At 36.6% G+C, this 24,361-nt stretch overlaps 1 protein-coding gene across 1 annotated transcript in view; it reads left to right on the top strand.

Annotated features, from left to right (window-relative positions):
- Positions 1-24,361, top strand: part of MALRD1 (MAM and LDL receptor class A domain containing 1) — a 237,617-nt gene that overhangs the window by 201,648 nt on the left and 11,608 nt on the right. The window lies entirely within an intron of this gene.

The following is a 24,361-nucleotide window of genomic DNA, read 5'->3' as shown; positions in this document are numbered from 1 at the left end:
TAGTCTGATACAGATAGGTCTGGACTGAGTATGCCAGGAAAGATGGGAATGGTGGAAGTCTGTATATAAGGATCTGTGCTATTGTGTAAATCGTGTAGAAAAGACATACATCTTGTATTCTGTACCAGCCACATCCTGACATTTAGCCTACTCAGTCTGACCCACTAGACACACTGGTGTCACAATGTCATCAAGCTATCTTGCATGTTTGCAATTTTCCCTCTTGTTCAGTGAGTGAGAATTTGTCTCTGAGAATTATATCTTTTATGCTGTTGCTAGGTGGCTAAGGGATTTCGTAAAAGCAGCAAATTCAACTAAATTAAGAACTTTTGAACTTTTCTTGCCAGCTTTTGCAGTGTTGACTGATCTGGAAAGCTCCATGCACTTTCATTTTAAACACATACAAACACTGAGGATTTTTCTCAATGCTTGGAAAGAGCTTTTCTTGTTTGCTATTGCTCTAATCAGCTACTAGGCTACATCTCTAAGCAGGAATCAGTAACTATGTGCTGTTCCCACACAGAGACTTGTATGTCCTTTGGGGGAAAAGTACACATACCTTTAAGCTAAAATAATTTTGTCTGCATCTGGTGTGAAAGTCATATTTTCAATGTACAGAAATATTTTTCATTAAAAATATGTATTGGATTGTAAGGCATAAATGATCTTTGAAATATACTCTGGACTATATCAAGGTGATGTGGCTCCTGCAAGAATTACACTATGGATCTCAACACCAGAGTTACTGCAGGAATAACATCTGCAGTGGGTTGACTCTAGCTGGGTGCCAGATGCCCACCAAAGCTATTCTATCACTCCCTTCCTCAGCTGGACGAGGGAGAAAAAATATAATAAGAAGTTTGTGCATTGAGATAAGGACCAGGAGAGGTCACTGAGCAATTACCATCACAGGCAAAAGAGACTTGACTTCGGGAAATTATTTTAATTTATTACCAATCAAATCTGAGTAGGGCAATGAGAAATAAAACCAAGATTTTAAAATGCCTACCCCCCCACCCCTCCCTTATTCCGACTCAACTGCATGATAACTAGCTTAACTCTGCAATAGGACAAGAAAACATAGTCTTATGCTGTTCTAGGGGAACTTTAGGCTGGATATTAGGAAGAAATTCTACACAGAAGGGGTGATTTGTTTGGAATGGCCTGCCCAGGAAGGCAGTGGAGTCAGTGCCCCTCTAGATGTTTAAGGAAAGACTGGATGTGGCACTTAGTGCAATGGTCTGGTTGAAATGGTGGTGTTGGATTATAGGTCAAACTTGATGATCTCAAGGTCTTTGCCAACCTAATTTATTTTGTGATTCCTCATTTTCTCTTCCTTTTACCCTCTGGCAGAACAGTGGGGTGACGAATGAGGGTTGCAGTAAGTTCATCACAGGGGCAGCCACCATCGCTTATGTCCTCAGCCTTGGCCAGTGCCAGGTCCATCTTGCAGCTGGCATTGGCTCTGATGAACGCTGGGGAAGCTTCTGGCCGCTTTTCACAGAAGCAACCCCTGTAGCCCCATTCAGCAGATACTGAAACCTTGCTGTGCAAACCCACTAAAACATCAATCAAGCTATGCTTCAGAATTCAGTAAACTGCAGGAGGATGAACTTTTGTTTGTTAGATTTTAAACGATGGAGGTGAGAAAGTTTGGGTCTAAATGAACTGTGTATTGAGTTTTGCAGCCAGAATTTGGTAGCTGGGAGGGGTGCTACAGGTGGGTTCAGTGAAAAGCTGCTGGAAGATTCCCCCATGTCTGACAGAGGCAATGCCAGCCAGCTCCAAGACCAACCTACCAGTGGCCAAGGCTGAGCCAGCCAGAGAAGATGGCAACACCTCTGTGATAACATATTTAAGAGGACTAAAAAAATTGTTACACAGATATAATTGCATGAAGAGAAGAGAGGAGTGAGGATATGTGAGAGCAACAATTCTACAGACACCCAGGTCAGTGGAGAAGGAAAGGCAGGAGGTACTCCAGATCAGAGTTGAGATTGCCCTGCAGCCCATGGTGAAGACCATGGTGAGGCAGCTGTGCCTCTGCAGCCCAGAGAGATCCCTGGGGATGCAGAGACTGACCTGCAGCCCATGGAGGAAACCCACACCAGAGCAGGTGAAAGCTTGAAAGAAGATTGTGACCCCATGGGAAGTCTACACTGGAGCAAGCTCCTGTCAGGGACCTGCAGACCCATGGAAAGAGGAGCCCATTCTGGAGCAGTTTTTTGGCAGGACTTGTGATCCCATGGGGGAGCCACTCTGGAGCAGTCTGTTCTTGAAGGACTGCACCCCAAAGAAAGGGGCCTGTGTTGGAGCAGTTCCTGAAGAGCTGTAGCCCATGGGAACCCAGGCTGGAGAAGGTTGTGGAGAATTGTCTCCAATGGGAGGGACCCCTCAGTGGAGTAGAGGAAGGGCTTCTCTCCCTGAGCAATGCCAGAAACAACCTGTGATGAGCTGATATTATGGTCATTCTCCATCTCCCTGCGCCACTAGAAGGAGAGGAGAAAGAGGGTGGAGTTTGGGAAAGGTGTTTTTAGGATTTCTTTTATGTCCCATTGTCATGCTCTGATTTTGATTGATAATAAATTCAACTAATTTCCCCAAGATAAGTCTGGTTTGGCCTTGATGGTAACTGATGAGTGGTCTCTCCCTGCCCTTATCTCAACTTGTGAACCTTTCTGTTATATTTTCTCTTCCCTGTCCAGTCACGGAGGGGAGCTTTGATGTGCACCTGGAATCCACCAGAGTCAATCCACCACAAATTGTTTCCTTGGGAATGAGAAAACTAACTCATCAGGATGCTTGATATTTTCTTTGCAGTATGTGTATTTTTGTATTAGCAGACCTAGATAACAAATTATCATATGGCTTCCCAAATATACTGAACTAAACTGTGCCTCTTCTCACCCTCTGGGCAGCCACATGAATGCCAAAACCATGATCATTCTCTCTGTGGTCAGAGAGAAAGAGTTGTCATCAAGCCCAAAGTGTGTTCTCCATTTTTTACTCTAGTTCTGAACATACCTAGGGTACCTTGGCAGCAATGTAAATTCCTTGGATAGAGGAATGTATCATTTGTGTATAAACACATGCATTGTACCTAGGCTAACCTCAACAAGTGCCTTTGTTGGAAAAGAAAACTGTATTAGAGCCAACAATATGTGACAATGGCTCCTTTAATGTAAGTGCTAGGTGAGATTATACAGTAAGGATTGTCTAAATTCTAAGATTAAGTGTGTTTGAACTCTGGGTCATTAACTTACTATATTACAAAATTATTTTTCTTGCTTCATGAGTTTCTTGCTTCCACTTAGAACTTTCCAATTTCTTACTTTAATCTTTTTGCCATTCATCCTTATTAACTATTGCATTTTCCACTGATGAAATGTCTGCTCAACTGAGTTTGGTGGCAAAAGTTGTGCAAATTGAAGAAAATTCCTCAGTATTGTAAAATGGAGCTAACAAGTTGACTGCCTACAAAATGGAGCCTGTGTTATGCAGTCCTTGCATACTTGAGTTTCCTATGCAAGTAATTAATAGTGTGGCTTTATATGACTAGGAGCTGAACAAAACATTTTTATGCAGTGCTTAAAGTCAAATATAAAGCCAAATATCCCAATGCCTGCTTTCCACAGGGCAGAATTCCATTTTTAAAATAGTTGTTTCTTCTTTTGGTAGCTTCATTTTCAGATTTTAAGTACTCTTTTGCAATCAACTGATTTTTACTGATTTTCAGGTAAATTAAAATGCATGGTTTGATTTATCTTGTAGTCTATCAAAAAAATTTAAAAATTTATAAGTCAGGAGTTATTAAAAGACTTCAACAGAGGAGGAACAAAAGCTTTTATTTGCCTTGTTTTCCTTTATCCTTGATTCTTTATCTTTTGCAAATCAATATTTTATTAATGTGAACTTTTTTGGGAACTTAGTAAAATGGAAGGTCTCCTAAAACTCATTAATATTTTAGTGTGTGGAAAATAGAGTATGTTTACATAGTCATAAAAATTCACATATATATTCTTCCCGCCTCTCTGGCTTTTAGAGTTTAAGGTGAGATGATTTAGCAGAATGCATTTTAAGAGGCTACACAGCAGCTACTAGTTGTTATAGTTCTAGTGTCTTAATAGTTGTCATCAAATTTTTCTTCATTTATAAACTTCCTTTATGATATCAGTAAAGTCACTTTCTTTGTTGCTAACAATACCGGCACAAAACCCTACATACTGAGAGTGTTGTACTTAATGGAAGTAGCTGAGAACTTTTTTTCTGATAGATCATAGGATAGTAGAGGAAAGCTAAAAATGAACGTACAGCTGTGTAGCCAATCGCGTAAATTAGATTATTCCAGTATAGCCAGTATAGCAAGTATCCTTCATTTAGCTTTAAATATATATATATATATACATACACACACATATATATAATGCTTCTACAGCTATCTTTCTAAAACTTTCTGCTCTTAAAATTCTTTTCAGTATGCTGTTATTACAGACAGCCAGATACAAGTTTCTGTAAGCCCAGGAGTTGGTAATGCACCTATTGCTTTTTTCTGATCTACAAAATCATACTACCACAGAATATGAGCACCTCATTTCAAGATGGGACCATACAAAAAAATTGTGCATTTCAATATAGTATAGAAGTTGGTATATCATCAAATTACTCTTTCTTAACTTTTAAAAATTGTATATTTATTTGTATTTTCATAGAAACCTATCAGAGAGTTGAAACGTGTGAAACCAAAGTAAGATTTTAATATATGTGAGAATGGGACCAAAACAACAGGTCTTACCATATTTTATTTCTGTCTGTTCAACATTTTATATGGTAGAACCATTGTGTATTTGAAAAAGATGGTGAAACACTATCAGCTTTCTCTGTGCAGTCTTATACCTACTAGTAGGTCAATGTCACTTGAATTTTAGTATTGTAAAAAAGTCTTCTAGAAACCCTTTTCTTTAATCATTCAGAACTCTCTGCAATTCTACACTCTGAACTTCTAATGGTACAAGTTGCATTTGTACCTTGCACATCCTTTCCATTTTTTTCATTTTAAGATGCATTCTTACCTGACATAGCTCACTAAATTTTTTGCCCAAATTGTCGTCATTATGCATCTCAGTTAGTGCAGCATTTACCCTCCTCACTTGGATGACTACAAAGTTTTTAGGCCAATGGTCTTCAAAAGCTTCAGAGAGGATCCTATTTTTTGTCTCTGCTCCCTTTACTGCATCAAATGTTAAATATTGACCCTGCTTTCCTAGCCTTTATAATTTATTCCAACTCCATCTATAATTTCTTATTCTGCAAGTACAATTGGAATATGTTTCAATACTGCTTGCTCAGAGAGTATAACCTCTCCCTTACCCAGTGCAGAGCAATAGCAATATATTGTTTTAACAGGTCTGCACTCTTGACAAAATGTAGAATACAATTAAAGAAAACTGTTTATACCAACTGAACAGAAAGTAGGTTTCACTTTCAAAATAACTTCATTCCAAATATTCATGAAACAAGGGCTGAGCTCAGGAAGGAATTAGGCATATGCTTTCCTCATAAATCCAGAGAATCAAAGTGTAGGACAAAAATCCTTCCTTTGACATTTGAGCTCCTTTTACAAATCTTTTTCTTCTAGTCTCTAGCCTTGTTTTTTAATTACTTACTTTGTTCTGGTAGTATGAAGTTCTCACAGCTGATATTGGCATGCAAAAGATGGAACAAATTATTTGGTAAATGTTCAAGATTATCTTTATTTGAACATATCTTCTTACATCTTTGAAGAATGCACAAGTAGTCACAAAAAAATGCACAGGAGTGAACTGTACAATTCACTTCTTAAGGCAGGCTAGACTGCAAGATTCAAAGCTATGTTGATATTTCAGAAGTACACATGTGCTGTGATATTAATCAAAATTGAGCTTTCTCCTTTTTGGCTGTCTCGAGAAAGTATTTTATAGTTCACAAGGTATTTGGGAAAAAAGAAAACAAACAAAACCACAAACAAAGAAAACCACAAACAAACCCCCCCCCACAACCAAAACCTTAGTCAATACCGTGGGATAATCGCATTCATTTATAGCTTCTTCTTTTTCCTTGGAACTGGGAGAAGAACAATTTGCATTCAATTTAAATTACATTAACTGTATTTCTTAAAAAAGACAGGCAGATTTTCCTCTGGTTCTATAAATTCTAATTTGTTTAGACTTTGATAAATATTATGTAATGGAATTAAAGTTTATTTAGAAGGTTGATCACTTTTTCTCCTTTTTCTTTTCCTCTCAAGGACATATTAATGAGAGTAGAATCACAGAATCAAAGGAATGTTAAGATTAGAAAAGATCTCCAAGGTCATTGAGTTCAACCATTAAACCAGTGCCAGGTTTCTGCACAGCCATATCCCTAAATGCCCCATTTTTTGAACACTTTTTGAACATTTCTAGAAATAGTGACTTCAACACTTTCCTGAGCAGCCTGTTCCAAAGTCTGACCATTCTTTCAGTGAAAAATGTTTTCCTAATATGCAATCTAAGCCTCCCCTGGTGCAACTTGAGGCCATTTCCTCTTGTCCTAACACATTTTACTTGGGAGAAGAGCCCAACCCTCACCTGGCTACAATCTCCCTTCAGGCAGTTGTAGAGAGTGATAAGGTCTCCCCTGGGCATCCTTTCCTCCAGGCTGAACACGCCCAGCTCCCTCCATCGCTCCCCATCAGACTTGTGCTCTTTCAACAGCTTTATTGCCCATCTCTGGACATGCTCCACTGTCTTTATTAGTGTTACTATAGAGTCATTCTTGCTCATAGTGTTATTCTTGCTTAAATTGTCAAGGCAAAGAATTATTTTTAGACTAGAATAAAAGCAATTTAAAGTTTTCTGGTAAATAGCTGAAATTTTATAAAATATTCCAAAAAAAATGCTATCTAGTCAGAAAAGAGGCTACATGGTTATTTTTGACAGAAAATATCCCATCTGACCAAGCCAAAACCCCTAAAATATTTAGAAAAGAAGAAAATTTGTCTTGGTTCTTTGACTGTTTCTTGGCATACAAGCCTGGGCTATCACTGTACAGACACGTCAGGGACACGTATATATTCCATGATGGAGGGGAAAGGTTCTGAGAAGATTAATTCCTTTTTCAAAATAGGAATAAACTTTTCTTCTTGTGAATGTAGGGTGTCCTCAATACAAAACATTTCCATAACATATCCTCTCTAAAGTTGCCAAAATACCAAAGGTGCCAGAGAGTCTTATCTGAGGTTCGTATCATGGTGTAGTGTAGTGAGTTGACCCTGGCTGGATGACAGATGCCCACCAAAGCCACTTTCGTTCTCAGCTGGACAGGGGAGAGAAAATGCAATGAAAGGCTCATGGGTTGAGATGAGGACAGTGAGACATCACTCACCAGTTACCATCATGGGCAAAAACAGACCTTGATTTTGGGAAAATCGCTGATGGGCTCAGCCTTTGCCAGCAGCAGGTCCGTCTTGGAGCCAGCTGGCATTTTCTGTCACACACAGGGGAAGCTTCTGGCAGCTTCTCACAGTAGCCACCCCTGTAGCCCCCCCACACTTCCAAAACATTGCTGCACAAAACCAAAACATCTAGAATTAGTAAAACAGGAAGCACAGAGAAACTACAAACAATTTTTTTTTTTTTTTAGTTTAAAAAGTCATTGAAGCTAAGTATTCAAAGCAGTGCCAATTGTGTGCATTCCTTATGACCAATTTCACTGTTCTTCAACAAAGAATCCACATGGAAATATTTTTTTTGCTGTTGTTATTTTTAGGACAGTTCAAGCAGCAATTTCAGACACAGATTTATGAAGCCTGGCAGTCCTGAGAATAATTGTGCAAGTCTGGAATTGAGGATTTCTGAGCTTAGGATGTGCAGCTTCCCTAACATAAAATCTGCCAAAATATACAAGCAAGCAATTTTAAAACCCATATCCCACCTACTTCAAGAGGCTTTTTGATGAAATATAATTTAAATATAAATAAAGTTCACCCTTTCCATCTATGACTTCATCAGCAACAAGCTTATAATAGTGCTATCTCTCCTCCAGAACTGTTAGTGTGCTTGCTGTAAGCTCCTCATAAGATGGACTCCTTGGATTTTTGTTTGCCTTGATGAAATCAGACCCAGATATAATAACAAACGCAGGACCTGCAGTAGTAAATTTTAAGTACCTAAATGGATGTTAAGTTTCTACATACTTAGAGATTTCTGATTCTCAAACAGTTTTTGGAAAAAAAAAAACTCTTTTGTATAACTGTGAAAGCATAATACATTCATTGCAGAACACTTGGATTTTCATGTGTATTTAGACAAAAAAAATTGAAAACCAAATTAATTATCAGTACATTTTTTGGCTATTTATTTAAGGCAAGATAAATGTACATAATAGTTTGATTAATAGATTCTGCAGGACTTTATTTGTGAAGTACTCTGGCTTGTTAGTAGACTCTAAGAATATTCAGTCAATATTATTTTCGGTCATGTACTAAAGCAAAACTGAAATTATTTATTCTGCTTGGGATCAGTGCTCAGCTTTCAATAAGGCTTTTACTTTTTTGCTCATAATGTCCCATATTATATGCAGAAATAAATCATATATCCTAATCAGCAATCAATATCTTTCTGTCTTTAATTTCTACTCACTTTTATGTAAATGCTGGTTTATGTGTTCATTTCTGCTTCCTTAGAGATGACTGTGAACTGAATTCCTTGTAGGAAAATATCAGTGATATTAATAGAAATGCCACATCTTTATCTAGGATAGACTTTACATATCTGTTATCAATGAATATATCAAAATTAATCTGTATTTTACAAAGAAAACAAGGATAAGTTAGGAATTGATGCAGATAGATTAGCTCTCTAAACTCCAATCTTTCCAAATAATTACTCTGAGCTTTAGCCAGTTGAGGCAAACCACAATTATATGCAGATCATAAGGGATGGAAGGATTATTTGCCTTTCCACCCACATTCACTTTGAAACCCTATGTTTATAAAATGTCACGAGAAAAACACTGCATTTACTGACCTTTCTTATGATTAGCTAAGATGGAGTATAGGGGCCAGAGAACGACTTTCTTCCACTGTATGGTTACCACAAAATAACTACATCTGCTGTAACTTTAAAAGTGTGGATCCAGTAATGCGTTCCTAACCACCACAGTTATGGCACACAGGACATTTCTCCCATTCTTGGCTCTGGATTCCCAGTGAAGTCACCACCCACAAAGTATTGTCTGTGCAAGTCAGACTTTGGCAGCAGGCTGAAGAGCAAAGGCTCAGACCCAAACCATAAGAGATATGTCAGCAAACAGTTTAACTTCCTTTCTGCTGTGTGGGTGACCAGAGCAACAGGAAGGCTGCTTTTATTGAATCCTCATGGAAAGTAAGTTCTCAAAGTCTCTTTCTTGAGGAAGAAATAAAAGAAGAGTTGGAACGGAACTGCTTAGGAACAAGCTCAGGAAAAAATAATTAACCTCAAAAATAAATAAAATCACATAAAGGTTTATTCACAAGGCTGCCAAGTGCATGAACACCAAGTGTGGATCTCAAGTTAACCCTTAAACCTTCAAGACAAGGCTGTTAGTCTGAGGTACTAGCAAAGTTCCAGTTGTGAAATAAAAAAAAAATGAAATGGTGAAATAAAAAAAAACAAAAACATATTCAGTTCTTAGTTTATAAAACTGAGAGGCTCCTTCAGTTTGCACTGATGTTCATAGAAGTTCTACAATATGTATATGCCCGCAAAAAATCCTGTTTCTACTCTTGCCAATACATTGGCCCCAAAGGCTTTTAATTTTTCCATTGATTCTTAAACACTATAAGAAATTTGTAGTATTAAGTAACACAATAACAATAAAAGAACCAATTCTTCAGCTGATATAAATATTCTTCTCTTCATCTGTAAATGTAAAGTGAAAAAGCCAGTCAGCCTTACACCAGTGTTGACTTCATAAATTAGGCAGCTTTTTGCACACGTCTTACCAAAAGCAAAGACTTTGAAATAGAACTTTTTTCAATTGGTTTGTGTTAGGCTTGAAGAGTTTTCAATAATACCCTGAATATAATTTTTCCTTTTACTTTTGAATTTGTTTCTGAACTGCCCTTAACAGAGTCAGACATTTATTGACCTGTCCAATACAACACTTGACCTTGACTTTTTCTGAGCTCTGATTTGAAATTTGTGACAACCCCCAGTCCTTCAAGTACACGTTCTGTGTTTGATTGGCAGTTGCCATTTTTGAATATTCAAAAAATCATTGCTATATTTTTTATGAAAAGATATCACATATTTAAAAATTTTGGATTTTTTTTGTGACTCTTAACATAGCTGTAACCATAACCATAAATTTGGTTTTCTTCTTTGTTACAATCTTCTTTTGGTGTAGTTTTAATGTTTTGATATTTAGGTCATGTGAAACCAGTGATATGGGTGTTCTTTTTCATGTGTATTTAGAACAACTCATCATTTTGGCTTTTGGCTGGTAAGTTGGCCTTTCTTACTCCCCTCCCTTTTTTTTTTTTTCATAAGATCTTCTGTGGAAATATCCTACAAAGTAGTCATGTGGTATTTATCTTCTAGCCTAAATATAAAATATTAAGGAAAATATTCTTATTGGAATTCCAATTTAAATCAAGTGGAGAGGCTCAGAAAATATTATAATCGGTAAACTCTTATGGATGAATAGCATTTTTACTCCTCCATCTTCCGAAATCCTAACTTCTCCAATGTTTGGGATCATATACCCATCTAACTGTTGGTCTTCAAAGTAATCTTGGAACATAAAATAGGATTATAAACTTTTATTTTGCTCCTGGATATTTGAGAAAAAGAACATGAATTGAATTCCTTATAATGGAATGTCACAAATGTATATGTATGTAAATCAAACTTTGAGAATTGCTGTACAGCATCTCAAAAGGTACTTTAAATACTGCCACTTAAAAGCCTTACTTATTATAAGCAGGTGAAAACCAAATAATTATATTTTATTTATTTAGTTATTTGTTTGTTTATTTTAATGCATTTACAACTAGAGTTCAGTTTTTGGCTTTCTGTTCTGCCAAAGCATTTTAGAGTTTATTAAAAAGCCAGGGGAGAGGGGTGGCAGGGGCATGTGTATTCTTGAGACCTGAGCCAACATTTGTTCTCTGAACCATTTCAAATAGCTTTTACTCTTAAATGGAAATTATTCACTGTCCTTCAAGTCAATTAATTTAACTTTTCATGAGGTCAGCCTGAGCAAAGAGCTGAGTTTTCTGTACTCATTTGACTTAGTTAAGCTCAGGAGAAGGGCATGCAAGGATCAGGCAGTGTAGCAGAGAAATCTCTCTGGTGGTGATATGTAGATGTGTTTCTAAACTGGTGGAACTCAGTGATTTTAAAAAATTCTAAGACCTTGTGCCAAAGTCATAGAGAAAAGACTTTCAATCAGGCACAAGTATGATCCTGATTATGTGAATGATTATGATTTATTGCTAATACAGTCTCTAAATACTGCAAATGCAGTATGTAACACAAGTAAATCTAAAGGGTTATACTGTAAGCAGGTTCATGTAGAAACAGACAGGTTTGTCTCTGGTGTGAAGCAAGCACAGTTAAAAGGCAAGAATACACCTATGTAGTTTCTTTAGAATTTTATCTCTGTATTTGACTGGATTTTAGTGCTTTTACTCATCTGTTCAAAAGTGAGTCCCTGCCACCACGGGGATCCAGCTGGAGGATGCCTATGCCCTCCTGAGCCCGCTGGCCCAGTCTCCAGCAGCATTTTGCACACTTGCAGGCTGATGTGCACCACAGTCAGCCACAATCAGCACAGCCTTCCCACGCTGGAATCATTCATTGTGTGAGCATCAGACAGCTCCTCCTGCAATACCCACCTGGTGTTCTTATCTTAGGGCAAATCACATCATCCATCCGAGATGTGAGGGGGGAAGGGGGCAATGACCTGACCATCTGTCATTGCTGCCACAGACCTTTGAAATAACCGAGGGATGTGTTTAGTTAATAATGGAAATAGATCAATAGTACGAATTGGTGGGAGAGCATTAAAAACTAGGCATTATTAAATCCAGTGTTGGCAAAATACAATTTTATTACATTTGCTAAAAATCACAATATCAAATCTAATATTTAAAGATATTGAAGTCTTAAATAAAGATATAATTTAGAAAATAATGAAAATGCAGGTTTTTATCTCATGCTGTATATTTTAAAAATTATTTTAAAAAATAAGTCCCAAACATTGGCTCACAAACAAAATTCATAATGCAGGATGTTTTCCTCCCTCTGATTTCCACCTTTTTAGACAAGCAGAGGCAGACTCAGACTCCTGCTGCTTCATAGTAGCTGCATGTCTCCTCTTGTGCATGAGAAAACACCTGCAGACACAGCTGCTACCTTAGCCAATCATTTTTATTGGATGTTTTACCTGTGAAAAAAATCCTTCTAGTAAAAAAAATAAACCATAGCAAAAGAACTTAAAAAGATCAATGTCTAATCTCACTCAAAAGATTGTAAACTATCATATACAAATAAGTTCAGTCTCCTTTTATACATTAAAAGGTTGATTACCTCAGGTCATATTTGAGAACATATATGTAACATATTATATTATTAATTTATTTACTCTAAAAGAAAAAGAAAAGAAAAAGAACTGATGTGCATCAATATGATACATTTCTTATTCTCATTCTTTGAAGGTATTTGTGAAAGTAAGTTATCTTGTCATGGTTTTCAGCTATTTGATGTTGAAGAATAAAGGTAGGGCATTGTACCAGCTTTGTAACAGACTGTTTCAAGAGCAGTAAAAAAAAAATATTATCTGCTAGGAACTCTGCAGAAAAAAATATATACTTCTTATTCCAAATAGATGAAAAATTGTCCTTAGATGACAAGAAATGGGTTAATGAAATCACTTTTTCAGTATATAAAAGCTGACTTCAGCTTATATAAACACCTCAGTCCTGTGGCTTTACAAAATGTAAATCTGCCCCTTATTGATACAGAATGTTTTTTATGGCTCCCCGCCAGCTTGTCCCAACTGCTAACATAAAATCATCTGTAGAAAAACAGAACATAGCAAGGATTCTTTGATCTTACAGGGTTTTGGATACTGCCTCTCTCTGTTAGGGCTGTTGACCTGCAATGCAGGCTAACTAGGCTTTTGTTCTGCCTGGCAGTACATACTAAAGGAGCATAAAGGCTGCTCTGAATTGTTTTATGTACAGTGATTCGTTGCACAGTAGTGCTAACACCAGGGGAATAGTTCTCATTTCTTCATCTGTACTTCATATTCCATGGCTGTAACCAAGAAGAGATTTTGTTGAATGGATGCTGGAATGCTGTTAGAATTTTTTCTATCATTGCCTATAGCTGACCATATGTTATTACAAACATGTGATACATTAATCACAGGAAAGATTTTGCTTCATCAAAATTCCTGGTTGAAATTAACAATTAACAGTTGAAATTTACTCTTCTATTAAATTAATTCAAATAAACCACATTTAGACCTAACTATTCTCCTCAAAAAATGTTTCAAGAATGCACCTGGAGTTCAAATTTCTCTTTGTAGCAACAGAGTAGTATTAAGTGCTAAAGTTTGAAGGTTTAAATACAAAGAACAGAAGTGATGATATAGCTGTAATAACAACTGGGTTTTTTTTTTTTCTGTTGACTTTTTTCTTCTTTTTTTATTAGGTATTGTGAGTTACCTCTGCAGTATTCCATGATTATAATCACGTTGCAATGCTAAACACTAAATACCAGAATTAAAGGTTTAAATTTGGGAAGGAGGTGTATGGCAAGTTTGTGATCTTCCAATTAAATATGTGCTTGAATCAGCATACCTGAGGGTTTGAATTGAAATTGCATGGGAATCCTCAGTTCCAGCTTCTCCTGAATTCTCAAGTCTTGACTCTGTAACCATAACAACGCTAAGGGAATGTGGAGCTGGAAGAAAGGTTGTGATGAAATTATTTTTATTGCATCTAACGTGTCTTAGGTTCTCATAAATTTTTTAAAGGTCATTCCTCTGAAGATTTCATAAATTTAACTTGATAACAAGAAACTAGAAAGAGAATTCCCCAAGCATCTGTGAAATTCATCTCTAATACCTGCAAATTATGCAGAGACAACATCCCTGCATTATTTTCTCTTAACCACACTGGCATGTGTAGAAGTCATTGCAGAAGTTGAGTATTTTCTGGGTTGCAATTCAGAGAGAAAATCATTTTCTCTCTGGTACATGGATGGTAAGCAAAAAAGAAGTTTTGTGTCTTTTATGTTTGGTTTGGTTTTTATTTTTTAATCTAAGCATACATTTAAAATAGAAACAAAATATTTTTAAGAATATCTTCGTGTTGATGTAATCTTAGCCTGTACTTATGCACCTCCCTTGTACAACAGTGAGAAGCAGAATTAGATGTTATTGTACAGTGTTGTTCCCTGTGCAAGCAGATATATTTATGATTGTCTCAGAATGACAAAATGATTTATAATCTGCAATATATACAACAATCCACCTGCCAGGAGCAATGCCTGGTGTTGGCAGGCTCTGGTTAAAGCCGACCATTTCAGCTGATAAAATGACTGAAGCAGTGCTGAAAAGGGGCAGCAGAAAAAGAAAGAAAATATTTTTTAAACTTTTTTTATATTATTTGTGCCAAGTGTGTAGTTTAATATTATCAAAACACTTCCATGGCATAAGCTTTTAAAATAACTATTTAATTTCACCTACACATTGCAGATTCATTCACATGAAAACTAATCAGAGGGTAAACTGCAGTGAATATCTATTATTTCTTACTTAGCTATAGTGCAGATAATAATGTAGTGAGTAGGTAGTACTGTTAGTTAGTATTATTGATTAAAAGCAATAAGACCAAACATTAAAAAACAAAATAAACAGAAAAAAACAAAACATCCCCCAAAAACCTCAAAAGAAATAAACAACAAAAATTAATAGCCAAATCAAATAATAATAACAACAACCAAACAAACAAATAAAGAGAAAGTTTTAAAAAGCCAAAACACCTCAAAAATCCCAACCTATAATCTAGCAAAAACAAGGAAATAAAATTATGGTCTCTGTGATAAAATACAGCCACTGTAAATATATTCAGATTTTTTAATCAGGTTTTCTACTTACAGAGAACCCTATCTGTTCTATCACAGCATAGTAAATTAAGCAAAAAGCTTTTTTTCTGTGAAATGAACAGGTCTCTTCTATAATTTATTGCATTATTTCCTAATCTTGCTTAAATGTGAAATTAGTGCTGGTTTTGAAAGAAAAATAATTTTGCTACCAGCTGTCAATACAGCTGCAAAGCCAGACTTTCTGTCAGATCATTCCTTAATCTCTATTCAGCCCTATAAAAGTTGCAGCTAAGGTCTATATTTGAGACACAGACATGTAAAACATGTATCCTAGAGGTTTTGTTTCTCTACTTCATTCTCTTCTTGCCCTCTTTATCTCTATATTCTTCCCCTACTTGGAGTGTTTTTCAAGAGCAAATCAAAGATCAGCTCCAAATGTACATTCCACAAAGAGCAAAAGGGAAGGAGGGAAAGAATAGAAAAGAAACATAAGAGGGTCAAAGAAAGAAAGGCATGTAAGATTGGACAAAAAGAAAAAAAGGAGGAAGAATGAACTGGGAAACAAGATGCATAGGCAGGCTGGCATGAAGGACTGCTTCTTTTCTGTCAGCTGATTTAAGCTAAGGTGTATCTCTTGTGTGAACTTTTTCACCTTTTAGGTGCTGCTGTAATGATACAGACATCTTGGGTAGCTTCTCTTCATAGGGCACATGGTAATGGGCAATGCTTTAACCTTCAAGGTTCCTTAGAACAAGAGAAGATGCAGATTAGTTAGTCCTTTTTCTCACTGGTGAAGTGCTCTACCTGCTAAGCACATCGCTTGCAGTACTTGCACCAAACTTCCCTCAGCAGACAGGGTGCCAGCCTAGTGCTCACAGTATGCAATATTTTGATTCTAGTTCACAAAATTACTAAGCTTGGTTTAACCAGGCTTAAAATTATAAGACTATTTTATTGACAAAGTCATGTATTCTGAGGGTCACATTTTGCAAAACACACCTCTAGAAGCAGTGGGCTGAAACTCAGGACTCAGCTGTAGTTTGGACACTGACGTCCAGTCATTAGTGATCACTGTACTTACTACATTGCTTTGAGTTGTTTCTTTCTCTGTTGTGTGGATGTCTCACATCAGCATCAGTTAGAATTAAACAACATGCTTGCTGGTAGCTTGACCTTTAAGTAAGGGAGGTTGAAATACTGTTTTTTTTCCTAGAGAAAATTTAATTTAAAAATAACTTTTTTTTTCTTCTTTAAGAAATCTTAAGACTTTAAATTTGTTTATTATCTAGCTAAGTGAATAGTCATTTACCTGCTGAATTTTGCGCAAAATTATTTTTTCAATGCCAGGAGTAACTTCACAATTTGTCCCACAGGAGCTTTTAACTCCGTTATATAGTAATGAAAAATCTGTTATCAGAAAACTATTATTTAAGAAGGTGGGAAAAGCTAGCATAAAAAGGAGTGCAACTGTTTAAATGGCGGATTTCAGGTCTGGCCATCTGCTGTGAACATGTACTTCTGTTTCTTTGCTGTAGCTGAATAAATCTGTGCCATAAAACAATTCATGTTACATACCAACATTCAATGAATTCTGCTAGGGCCTATTTCATCACACACTAAAGGCACAAAAGCAAATGACACAGCAAATAATTTCCATATAAGTCTGCATTTCCTTATGATAGGATTAAACACCCTTGAAAAAACTCTGTCATGCATTATCAGACACTGGTCTGAAACAGAAAGAATTTATGGAAACAATAAAGTAATTTGTTTTTCAGATCAGTGTAATTCTCATCAGGATAACTTAATTTTACTTTTTTCTGAGCTGTATAGGTTAGGAGCCAGACAGAAATCAGGCAGATCAGGCAAGTTTCAGGTACTGACAGAATTTCTTTAAAATTTAAATTCAAATTCTCCATTAAATATAAGCCTTTTCATGTATCAACAACTTCTGTGAAGAAATATTTGCTCTGAAATTCTCCAAGCTCTCTGTTCAAAATAACAGGCATTAGAGAAAGACTTCATCCTTCCCCATGTAATAGAGGGTTTGCCTGTGCCTAACAGGAAGTCATCCACAAGCTGTCCATGATACAAATCTCACCATCATGCTCTTATTCTAAAAGCAGAAGTTGCTTATTGTCTGTTTCAACATTTTACAGCAAAACATAAGGTTTTGTTCCTCTTGCCTAGCTGTGAAAAAGCTAAACATACCTATTTAGTCAGAATTATTCATTGTGACACTGTTACAGACAATGGTAAATGACACAGCGAGGATTGGTCTCTTTATTTCACATAGTCTGTTTGTCCAAACTGTCTCTAGGTACCTCCCTTTTGAGGTGCTTAATGTTAGAAGAATTAAGTCCCCCTCCAAACCTTTAAACTGGTTACCCTAGTTTCATTGTATATCTTTGTGGAAAGCAATTAGATGCACTGACCTCGTTCTTCCTTATAACAGTTCAACTCAGGCTGTGATTAGAACCTCTCATTGTGGCTATAAGAGCAATGAGTAATCAGTGTGTCATGCTAGGAACCTGGAGTAGCTCCCAGCACACACTGGAGAAAAGTTACATATAAAGGATACTGATGCCAATATATGAATTTTCTTCCAAATTGCCATCAGTTATCACATTGGGCTCTGCAATCTCTAAAGAGTTTCATTCTCTGATAAAAGGAGCTCTCTCTACTCCAAATCATGAAGTTCTTGGCTTTTAAGACTTGCTGTGGGGCAAGGACTCCCTCAGGTCAGCTAACAACTGTGTGACAAATAGGTCTCTTATTATTAGTTTAAGATGTATTTCCTTTCAGTTTGATTGAATGTTCTAAAAGATAGACAGCAACACATGATTTTTCTTCCATTTACCATATATCATTTTGTTTACCTTCAGCATATCTGCTCCCACTCATCTTCTGTGTAAATTAAAACTGATCTTTTCAGACTCTGCCATATGACTTTAATCACCATAATCTCAAAAGTCTTCTATCCTACTCATTATGCATACTGCATGCTTTTATGATACAAAGTGAGCCATTACTTTCCTTGAATAATCTATGAGGATGCATAGATCTTTTCTCAGAGTACTTATAATTTTTTTAGAATCTATACCTTATATTGCTCTCCTTCATGTTGATTCATTTGTATTTGCCACTTAGGAGTCTTAACAGTTTTCAGAATAGAAGCCATATCTACATCCTCAAATTCCAGGCCTTTGTTACCATACACAGTCACACCATATAATTCTATTCAGAAGTTTAGTCAGCTTTATTTTACGACCATTTATGGGGAGCTCCTGTTCCTCTCCTGTTCCTTGCTGTGCTAGTGGGGGTTTACAGCATCTGAGGATCTTTGGCATATGTGTGCAAAAGGATAACTACTTTGCTGAAGCGCAGTTTGCTTCTTCCTTCATAATGGAATGAAGAATTGCTGTTTCCATCAGCAAGAAACCATCAAAGAAGAGTCTAGTGAAGATTTGTTTGCACAATATTGGTTGCAAAGACTAGTGAGCAGAGAAACTTCTACACTGATGTAGCAAAGAGATGTAAATGCTGTTTTCGACAAGAAGTTATGGTTTTGGTGGGGTTTTTTTTCCCATTGTATCACTGTAACACCACCACTAGAAGAGCCTGCACTGCTATACAGCAGCTGTCCAGCATGTAGGCATACATGGCACAGCTCCCAGACAATGTCAGCACTCATGTGTAATGTTCCCCATGTAATGTATTATAAACAGCAAATGCATCAGAAACAGGGCAATGGCAAATGTGAGCTCACACAGAAGGTACTGGCTCACTGCATTGGAGCAGATTCATAAGAACATACTCTAAAGGTTATTGCAAAATGTACAGTCATGTTCAGAAGAATATATAGCTACAATCATGCACATATTACTGCTTTAATCTATATATTGTTAATACCATGTACACTGAATAGTTGGCTGAATAACTTTCAGTCATTATGAACGTGCACAAGGCATAACAGATTAGATTTTCTGTGTAACAAAATTTTCAGATAAAAATAGGAAAAGGAGGTGTACTTTGATATTCTGAAATGAAGCACTGTATTAGCCAGACATGTTCTTGTAAATTAAAAATGCCCTGACTAAATATTGAAAACAACAGACACCTTGTCTGGTTTTTATTTTTCATGCTGAGTGAGATGAGCCACAACTGCAGGCACAGGGTGCAGCAACACAGGCAATACTAAGTTCTTTCCTCTCCATTGCCAATATGTATATGGAGAATAATGAGTTGGAAAACCTGGAAGCAAATCTGAAGGGTTAATACTCTCCCTTCCAGGGTGACTCTTCTGTAAGAACTTACTAATAGCAGAAGACGTTTTGTCAGGCACAATAGAGTAGGGTGTGCACTGGGATGGAAGTATTCAAGTGCTATTTAATCTATTTTTCTCTGTTGCTCCTCCTGTTTCAACTAGGAGGAGTTTCCTGTCCAAAAGGATTGAAATGGCTATATCTGTATTTCAGATAAGCTTAAGACTTGTACAAAATGTGGTGCTGCTAATTAGACAAGATGTCATTAGTCTAAGGAAATTAATTGTACATAAATAATGTGGAATTTCAGCTCCATAGCTCAAGAGATAAATTCAGTCCTTTCAGAATTGTCCGTCTTTAAAATAGCAGAAGAGGATTATTAAGGCAGCTCTTCAAAATTCCCATTACCCTGTTAATGAAGATTTAACACATAGCCCAGAAGACATGGTTGATCTGTAATCCTTAAGGTCCTTACACCACAACAGCATTGGCATATCTTGGCTGCTCTCATCAGAGAGAAAAGTAATTGTGACTTTGAAGAAGCAACTCACCAGCCTCCCAGAAGTACAGTCCATGCTCAGCAGTGGATGGGTAGTTAAGAGTGTTCTTCATTATCAGGACTTCAAGGGAGTCATCTCTTGGGTGCATGCAAAGGCTGCTCTCACTGGTGCTGCTAGATTAATCAAAGTTCACTTCAGGATTGATTGTCTCCAGGATTGCACACTAGTAATGTGAAGTTTGACTGGATTTCCTATAAAGATGCCTGGTATTATTACTGTTATTCACGGATACAGTTTTGCAGTAACAGTCAAATGAAGAAGTCTGAGGGTTGAGACTAATTTTTTGTGATTGCAAAAGCATAGGATTATTTATTCTGTGCCCTCAGTACAAACACCTAGGGAAACCTCATCCATCTGCTCAAAATCACTGTAAACTAATACCATGATTGTCCTTGCCACCTTTTCCCCCTAATACTTTTATTTTATTCCTCAATTAAAAGAGGGACTCTTCCAGTTTTTTATCAACTGTCTAGTACTTCACGCATTGGATAGAGTGTGAAGCCTACAGGAAATGTCACTAGATGAGAAGAGCATCATTTCAATTCCCACACAACACAGCTGCAAAGGACTGCACAGGCAGAAGGCCATGGAGAGTCAGACTCAGAGAAATGGGCACATGTATCTCATTTCTTAAGGATGATAGGTTCTACATTTTGTCATGTAAGTTTTGCATAGCTTTTAACCAACTAGTTTGATTGGTTGGTTTTTGTCTGCAATAGTTTCTGGAATTTGTTAAATATAAAATAACATATAGTGGTATAGAATTTTCAAATCTGTGAAAGATTTTCATTCTGCATTTCTTAGCAAAACCTCCAACTGTCCTATAGAAGACCATGCCTAAAATATTTGTTTGTTTTGAAAGTACCCCTCAGCTTTCTAGTGTAGTGAAATAGCTGGAGTCACTTGGTAAAAACTATTTACATTTTGTTTACCTTCATGGTCTAGAATTGTTATCTTCTCTTCTTCTCTAATCAAAGTTATTGGCAGATATTGGTGACAGAAATCTCATTCTACCCTTTCCTCTCAAGTTACAGAGTGATTTCTCCACCACAGCTAACACTGTGGTCAGCTAGAGTTTCTAGAGATGATAGATATAAAAGGAACAAAATCTTGCAAGATATCTATGAAACAAGATTGTTTTGAATACTTAAGACAAGTTTCCCTCTATTCTGGGAACAGAAAAGCTTGGCTCCATTAAAAGCCAGAGGCGATGTTTATATCAGCTGAGAGCCAAGGATATTAATGAGCAATTTTCCCAAGTTTTTCTTGGAGCCTCATTGAAAGTTGCAGGCTTCTAAACTAGCTGTAACTCTTACTTTCTCTTGTCTTTTTTTTTAACATGAGAAGATGGAATTTATTAGTAATGAAAAAAAATCTTATAAAGGGTTGAATGAATCTCTAAATTATAACCCAGATTTTTAGGACAGTCTTATGTTTTACCACAGTGGCAGAGACAATGGCTAAGATTCCCTATCACACTTAAAAAAATAACAAACAAATTAATGTGTGAAGATACATGTGGGAGCACTTAACCAACTTATATACTCACACTTCAATTTTTTTTTGTTGTTTAGCACTCCTTTTCCATCCTGGTCTTTGAGGATTAGCTATATTGTTTTTACTATCTTCATCTTTTTTGCCTTCACTCCTCCCTCTCCCTATAAAGTAGTCCCTATGGTTCATGCCTTACAACATTTTCCCCATCTGTTTGATTTTGAATTTGTCCTTATAAATTACCAAGTTCCAGAGATATTATTTTTTCTCTACCTGTATCCATTTTTACACTTTTTTTTTTCCCCAGCCAATGTCAATGGCACTTATGGCAACAACCTAGATGGACACAGTGGAAAATCATTTCACTGGCCAAAATTACACCTTGATAGTCTGACATCAGATTCCTAATGGTGTCATGTAGCATTCAGAAATTTAAAGAGGAATGAATGGCCAAGCCAAGGGAGTTAGTAGTTGATCATAAAACCTGTGTGTATAGGAAGATAATCTTAAAGATGCTTAACTTTTTTACCCACAATTCAAACATTGCACGAATATGTGGAAATATTCCATCAATAAAGGGAAACACAGCACATGAAGATAAATTTAGATATTTCTGTGTAGTAGAATTTTCCTACAGTCCTACCAGTACACACACCTGCTTTATGAGAACTACCTCTTTGCAACTCTGAGATGAATTATGTCCTGGTCCCTCCAAACCAGCAAATGGCACCTCTTCTTGCCACTCTGAGTAGTGCTTGTGCACAGCTGCAAATCTGTTTTCTTATTCTCTCTTTTACAGCCAAGTGAGTTCAGCAGTGACAAGAAAGAGGCCAATTTTGGTTAAAAGCATATCTAGTTCAACAGAGTATCTGGCAAACAGGGAGAAAAGAAATTATACAATTGAAAGCAATCAGAAAATTCTTTCATTGGGTGATTACCAGCAGATTGTAATGTTTCTACATGGATCCACAGAGCTTGGTGTCAACCCAGGTGCAATTTGACACTTTTCATAAGATCATCAGTCTGCATAAAAGAGGAGCTTATGAATAACATGATTTTTTGTAGTACACTAAAGAAGAAGGATTGAAGAGGCCAGGTATTTTCAGTCACTAAATACAACGGTTCTCCAACTCAGCCAGAACTGTCAGCTGAAATTATATCATTTTTTTCTTTAGTGTTAGCATGTCAGAATATGCCACCGGCTATAATTTCTAAAGCTAGGATTCATTTGTATATCAATTAGTAACCTTGAATAAGGTAACCCTTTAACCACAGAAAACCCATCAGTGGTGTAAATGGGTTAAATGAAATCTCTCTTTGCCCACTGTATTCAAGTAGAACTGGTACTTCCCTTCAGGCACAGTCTCTGCCCAGAATTTTTTAATCATAGACTGAATTGCAATAAATTGTGCATCAGTCACTTTGGGTCTTTGGTGAAATCACCTTCTTGTTGTGTCTTAAACTGGGATATCAATCAGGTTTCTGACATGCCGTGATTCTTTTAGGATTCTAATTATCATTGCAGCTACAGATTCTTGCTGCTCCTGTCACCCCACCCTTCCTCTTCCTACATCTAGCACTCTTTAGTCATTTCCGGGGAAAATGAAGTACTCCTGTCCCTCTGAAATGCCTGGTTAACTCAGTGTGCAGCTGCTAGGGTAAGGCATGTGGGCAATACCTTGTGCTAAACTATGGCAAATAGCATGAAGTCCTCTCTCACATGTTCAAAATTAAAGAACATTAATATAAAGATTTAATTGTGTATATGTAATGTTTCATACTATATATTTAAGAAGAAGAAATTACAATTTCAAAATTACATCTTAAAAAGTGGTGACTATGGAAAAAAATGCGATGTTAGAGTTAGAAAACATCTCAATATGCATTCCAGCCCACATGAATAGTTTATGAAACTGTAAAGAAAGAAATCATAAGTGAAATTAATTTTCCATGCATTTGACATTAGTAGGACTGAAACTGGACTGCTACCATCACTTCTTTCTGATACTCCATTCTAAAAAAGTTTGAAATTTATGAAGCTCATATATCACCATCCATGCATATAATTGGAAAGCTGGTAGAAGTAATTCCATCAGTACACTCAGGATGGGGTTCAAACACCATGTGGGGTGCCTGAAATGAAGATGTCAGTATGTGTCCCTCCCTCTAACAACCCCTTATGCTGTAGCCATTTTGAGATTCCCCAAATTGCATGTGTCTCATCAAAGGCAGCTGACCCTCCCCTAGGTCAGTCCAGGGTCTCTTCATTCTGATGGAGACAGAAAACCACAATAAAAGGAAGTAGACAAAAGTTTAATTGAGGCAAATTAAAATGATATAGACCTTTTTGTTGAATTTGATTAATCATTAAGCAAAAAATCATCAAAGCTTGTGTCAGATATTTTATATTTTGGTCACTTCAAATCAAGACTGAATTTTTACCAAACAGAAATTCTGGAATAATTTTACATGGCTGCAGTCAAGTGTAGCTTTGGTTTGACAAGGTATTTGTTGGAGAGGTATCATTAAAAAAGAAAAAATAGAAAAGAAATACAAGAGAGGCAAACTAGGTAAGCAGAGAAAAATATTTTTCTTATATTCTAAATGTGTCTCTTTCTCTATATTAGGGTCCCTCAACTCAGAAATGTATTTAAACCTCACATGGGAGATACATGGAAATTAATCAAATTTCCTTTGCTGTGAGAGAACAATATGATGGAAAAGGAAACTAATTTGAATATTTGAACTTAGTTTTATTTTTTCTATCTTCTTACTTTACTTTGTGTATTTCTCACTTAGATTCCATTGCATTAACTTTGATACTGCTCTTTGTGATTCCTGGATAAGCTTTAGTCATTGGCAAAAGCACTCAAAACTTTGGTATTTCCTTTGCGCTCATCACTGTTTATGATCCTTTCTCCTCCCT

Source organism: Taeniopygia guttata, chromosome 2 (genome assembly GCF_048771995.1).
Source record: "Taeniopygia guttata chromosome 2, bTaeGut7.mat, whole genome shotgun sequence".
NCBI classification, from domain to species: Eukaryota; Metazoa; Chordata; class Aves; order Passeriformes; family Estrildidae; genus Taeniopygia; species Taeniopygia guttata.
Note: the sequence above shows the minus strand (reverse complement) of the source record. Positions and strands in the feature narration are given on the sequence as shown.